The following is a 6,000-nucleotide window of genomic DNA, read 5'->3' as shown; positions in this document are numbered from 1 at the left end:
AGTTATTTCTGTATTGATATCGTACCGCCAGGTAACATTGAAACGGAAATTTAGATTTCAAAGTATGAAACTTTCGCAGCGTGATCACGATTTCCCGCGGTGTTTAGCTAATAGCCGTATTTTCATATCTCAGCATTAGAGTGATAGAGACAGCAGGATATAATTTAAGGGTTTACCGCCCAGCGAGAAGCGGAAGAACTACAACTGCTGCACCATCTCTGAATCGCGTTCACTTTATCGGCAGCAAACAGAAAAGAAGTTATTTTGCGCTGCGAAAGTGTAAAAGTAAGACTGTGAGAAGAAAGTGTTACTGTATTTACAAATACACTACAAGAAGCGACATAAGACAGTCAGATATGCTTTGACTTTCATTTGCTGAATGAAATTGTTTTTCCGTAAAATTTTATCCCCAATTCAGGAACTGAACTACTGAAATACGTGGTCTGGTAATTTCCATTGTGCACCGAGATGATGCTCATAATGCCATTAAAAAAAATGTTTTGACTTAAATCTGTGTGTGGCAGTAGAAATGCATTATGCTCAAGACTCGATTTGATTTCTATGAATAGTAACATCAAGGGGAGGGATTCTGGGGGTCTCTTTGACATGGTAGTTAGGTATGCGATCCAAGTATGACAAAGAAATATTCAAATAGGTGTTACCACTCGTCTTAATTCTTTTGTGTAATAGTATCTCGGTCTTTTGCGATACAAACCGATTCTATAGTCTCTCTTGAGAGATGTTCCGGAGCTAATTTTCGGAGCAAAGAGCGGTTTACTGCAACGGTTCGCTACCCCTATCCCTCGACAGTTGAGCATCGGAGCCTCCATGGAGACAAAACAAACGCGACGCCAACACTCCTCCAAACACCGCTCGATCACAAACACGACTCTCCTTCAAGAGACCCACATGCATAGAGTCGCAGTCCACGCCAGCGCGACCTTCCTTTTCAAATCTCAACATTCGCTTTTATTTTCCGTGAGAGAGCCCCGCACGAGAGATTGAAACACAATGCAACACTCTTTCCGATCAATTTGAGAGGGACAGAGGCAGATCAGATGGACAGTGTGAGGCAAAGAATTACTTCTCCTTCGCGAAAGATTTAAGATGTAAGTGGCTCTCTTCAGACTGAAGCATACAGCATGTGGGGGACTTGGAAAAATCGAATCTGTTGTCCCAAAAAAAGCTTTAACCACCGCGATATCAGTCAATAGAGAATGGCTGCGATGATTTTCGCGGTCGTACAAATAAAGGGCGAGGAAATCACTTGGAAAAATATGTTGATTTCGAATTCAAGTGTATTTAATTGTGCTGCACCGTGAAAATAAAGATTTACAAATACACTCGTGAGACTAAACTGTTTTCTCACATTAATATCTAATTGTAAAATGTAAAAATTAGTTATCAAAAGGCGGAAACTATCATTACTTGGTATTTACCTTTGATTTGCAGCCATTTGCCTCTTTCGGCAAGAATGAAGATCCAAAAATCCATTTGATATGTTATTCCTCCCAAGGAACTCACACGGTAACTCACCAAGAAACACAATACAACACAATCCCCACAAAATTCTTCAAAGGAAACGTCATCGAACACACACAACACTATGCCCTGCGCTACCCAATGATATCCAAATTGAGGTTTTTTCTCAATCCATACAGAGAAATGCACTTCTTCACAGTGCGCAAGAAACAATTGCGCGATTTAGATGAACTATCTGTTTTCACCTCATATAATGTTGGGGGTAATAACTTATAAAGACGAACACCACCCGGAAATGAATCCAACTCTCTCATTTCATGTTTATCCACCAACTGAACTCCGAAATATTCCGAGTGGCTTCGCGCATATCCGAAAATTTCTCCACCATCAACTCACTGATATGCGTCACGCCGACAAGGCGAAAGACACGACCTCTAGCAACGGTCAGTAGACGATCACAGTCCGCAGCTTTCCGATTCCCTAAGCAAAAAAAAAAAAAAAAATACAACAGGTACGAGTGGGATTGATGCGTAGTGATTAGCGAACGCGTAAGTGCTAGCGATTACTCACGATAGCTCCGCACGGAATCCAGAATAAGTAATTCTTCCCTTCGAGAAGTTTGCCAAAGACAATTTGGAGCGAGGGAATAAAAGACCAGCCTTCACGGCGGCACGTGATAAATTCGATTGAAAATGAAAAGTATAAGGTGGGACGAGGAGTCACGAATCCATACAATAATATAATGATCGCCTTAGTCGCCCATACGACGACCTCACGGAACTATGTAAGTGGCTCCATGCGTGCCAAAGACCTCGCCCTATCAATATCAAACGGGAAAGCATCAGCAGTTTCTAATGAAAGGGGCGCGAATATTGGAGAATAGAGTCAATACTTCATTCAGCCGCTGCACTCACAACGCATTTAGGATAGTGGAGAGGCTGATGGCAGTGCAATCAGCATTTCAAATCAAATGAGCTCATATGGGAAAGTCAACCGAAATTTGTACATGAGATGATATAATCCTGAAATCCATCCATGCTACTCCTCGCTATTCGAGATCTTTTATAGCAATTTTAACGTGAGTAAATGGACCACTTATCGCCGGATGCGGGCGTTATGGAAAACCAATTTAAAATGCGCACAAAGGATCATTGTTAGAGATACGTGAAAATCGCACTTTCATTTTTATTTATCGCACTTTCAATAACAGTTTATCGCATTTTGTAGCGTCTATTTTTTATTTTCATAATGAGGTAGATGACGATAAAATGTAGTGAAACATAGTTATATGACAAAATACAGAATATTTAACATAATCATGTTGTAGAACAAAGATAAATTAAGGAATAAGACATATAGTGGCGGAGGTGTACCTTGCCCGCGCCCACTTGTAGTTCGCGGCCTCGTATGCCCGTTCACATTACCATTATTCTCAACCAGTGTAAGATGACGTCAGAACCAACGCGCGTTCACACTAACCATGGTTAGACACTGGCGACATCTGATGAGTGGTAAAGTAAGTGCAAGTGAAAAATGAATCTACGAGAGCGAATAACCTGTTGGAAGGAAATAGAGAATGTGCAGGGAGAAGTTCTTGTGTTAATTGCAATGATTTTCAACGTATGTGCATATTATGAGCTGCTTATGAATTAAAAATTGCATTCCAGCGTCGACAATCATTGTTCCTTGCTACGTAGAAGGTAATTTAAATGTGTTCGTCCAACTAATCATTTAATCGATAGTGTGGCTTGCATTCTGCTATTGCTCTATTTAATACGAATAAAAGCGAATGTTAGTAATAATTAGGTTGATATCAACAACATATAGTACTACTTGCCCTTGATTCTGATGTGTTGACAAATCATTGATGTAGGTGAAAAAAATCGAGGACCTAATCTTGAGACTTGAGCCTCAATTGAGACACACTTGTGATTTGGGAAGGAGATAAACTTTTCGCTGCATTACATTCTTAGCAGTTATTGTTTTCTGATTTTGAGAAAGGATATGATCCACTCTGATGCTATACCGTAAATTAAAACTCTTTTACCTCTTCTTCAAATGTGGACGAATAACTTGCAGAAATGTGACGATTATTGAAATTTAACTTATGAAATAAGAGAGAGAACGTGGTATTTTTTGCGATATGTAGTATCACCCGACGTTTCTAAATTTATTTTCTATAGTTATATCTTACTAGCCGTTAGCCTGATATTTTATGTTGATATGGGAAGAACTTTTGTTCAAGGATAAACATAATTGATCTTTTTCAAACTGGGACAAAGAACTCTTAACAAAACATTAAAATCATTGTGACCTTCGGATTTTTATTTTTGTAGTTTCGCACATTTTACTTAATTCTAGCAAAATATTTATATAGATTATTCAATGTACCCGTAACAATACAATACGAGCTAACAGCTAATTCACTACGAACTATATAGTATATCGCATAACTTAAATCAGGTTTAAAATCTCATAATATAAAACAAATTACGGAATGAATCAATAACACTTTCCTTAGAATTAATTCTAACTAGTATAATTCAACAATAACGGCCGTCTCCTCTTCGAATGCTTTATTTTCTGTTTTCTTTCCTCTTATATCACTTCGTTGCTGCTTCGCCTTCTTCTTTTTCTAACCAGCTTTTAACCAACTTGCGTTCACACACGCATAAACTACCGCCAACCATGGTCGGAAAACGGTGGTCAGAATCCCAACCACGGTTAACGGGAACTTGCGTTCACACCTCGTTTGGTAACCATGGTCAGGGCTAACCGGCGTAAAAAGCACTTAGTGTGAACGGGGCAGTAGAGTCCCAGCCAACTAGCAGCTGGCCAGTCGCTCACATGCTTTAATCGATGAGTGTCGGCGGAGCATTTAAACTATGCTCGGCACAAAATGTACGAATTTTGCCATCAAAAAGACATATTTGCATCAAAATATCATAAAAGTCCAGTCATCTCATCTATGTCGCATTTATTTGCGCACATCGCATCGTTTGTTAGTGTACGGGACGTTTTTTGGACGGTGTGGTGTGCATGTGGGAGTCCAAATGCATGCTGCATGCTGGTGATTGATCACCCCCTGCCAAACACCCTAGAGGTGGCTCGCAGGGTATTATGTAGATGTAAATATATATAAGGCATTTATCGCATTTGCGATTTTCACGCATCTCTAATCATTGTATAAAAATGTATCTTCTGCAGGGCGCACTTAAGCCTATGCACGCACTCCCCTGGGTTCAGCATTTCAATCTATTTGCCTATGACCCCATTCCATTCATTATTTCTGCTTCCGTAATATTACCTAGACCATTCAAATCTGCCCCATCCCGAGTCAAGAAAATTGGAGTCTCTCGTACAATCGTTTGCAAATGATTGAGTTCACCTGTGCTACGCTCTCCGGCTGAATGACTGGGTAGATTTTCTGGAATATACTTTGGAGGTTTGGCTCACAATGCACAAGATGTGCGGTCCTCGCTGCGTCGTCGATGAGAAAGGCTCGCGACGCCACGGGCGTAGAATGCGACGAGTCAAACAGCAGCAGAGAAGGAACCTCGTGTCCACGACCACCGTTGGCGCTCATAGTCCCATTGGTCGGTGCCTCCTCCCACAGTACCTCTTTAGTTATTCGGAGACGACACACATCTAACACTTCACTACACATGTACGCTGTTGACACCGCTATAGCAGCGACGTCACGGCGGGGAGACACCAACATAAACAAACTCAACACTCACTTCAAACTCATCAACAAATGGACAAATACGTGGAGAATAGAAATCAACGCCACCAAAAGTACACATATACACTTCTCACAAAGACGCAAATTTACACCACAGACATCACCATTCATAAACAAAACTCGAATACCAAGAGCGTCCACCCACAAGTTCCTAGGAGTTCTGCTAGACGAAAAGCTGTCCTACAATCCTCACTTAAGCTACTGTACCGGCAAGGCTACAGGAGTTAGACAGGCAATTGCCGCACTATGCTCCAAAACCTCCCCCCTCTCCCACAGCTGCAGAGTCAAACTGTACACTTCCACCATTAGACCCACCCTTCTATACGGCTGCGAGATATTTGCATTATCGCAGACTATAAGACGCAAATCGGAAATATTTCAAAATAAATCCTTACACCTACTCCTTAACCTATCCAGATTTGCCCAAATTGCAGACGTACTGAAAATACACAAACTACCCACAGTGAGCCAGTTCATTTCTAAACTAGCGAATAATTTCAAGTCCAGGCTCGGGGCAACCCAAAACACATCACTCACAGACATATGGGATTATGATCCAACAATCCTCACCACATACAAACTGCCTCAACTAATCACTCGTCTATGAGTCTTTCCTATGTCTTTCTTTCTTGTAGATATAGTCACTATCGTTAAAGGTATTATAAGTGTCTCATTGTAAGAAGGTATTACAATTGTCTATTCCCTAATACTAAGTGTTCAAATAGAAATGAATGTTAAAAAAAACAAATGTTTAAAAAACAAATGAAAAGGAA

The sequence above is a fragment of the Ischnura elegans genome, chromosome 12 (genome assembly GCF_921293095.1).
Source record: "Ischnura elegans chromosome 12, ioIscEleg1.1, whole genome shotgun sequence".
Taxonomy (NCBI): Eukaryota; Metazoa; Arthropoda; class Insecta; order Odonata; family Coenagrionidae; genus Ischnura; species Ischnura elegans.
This window is presented reverse-complemented; position numbering follows the sequence as displayed.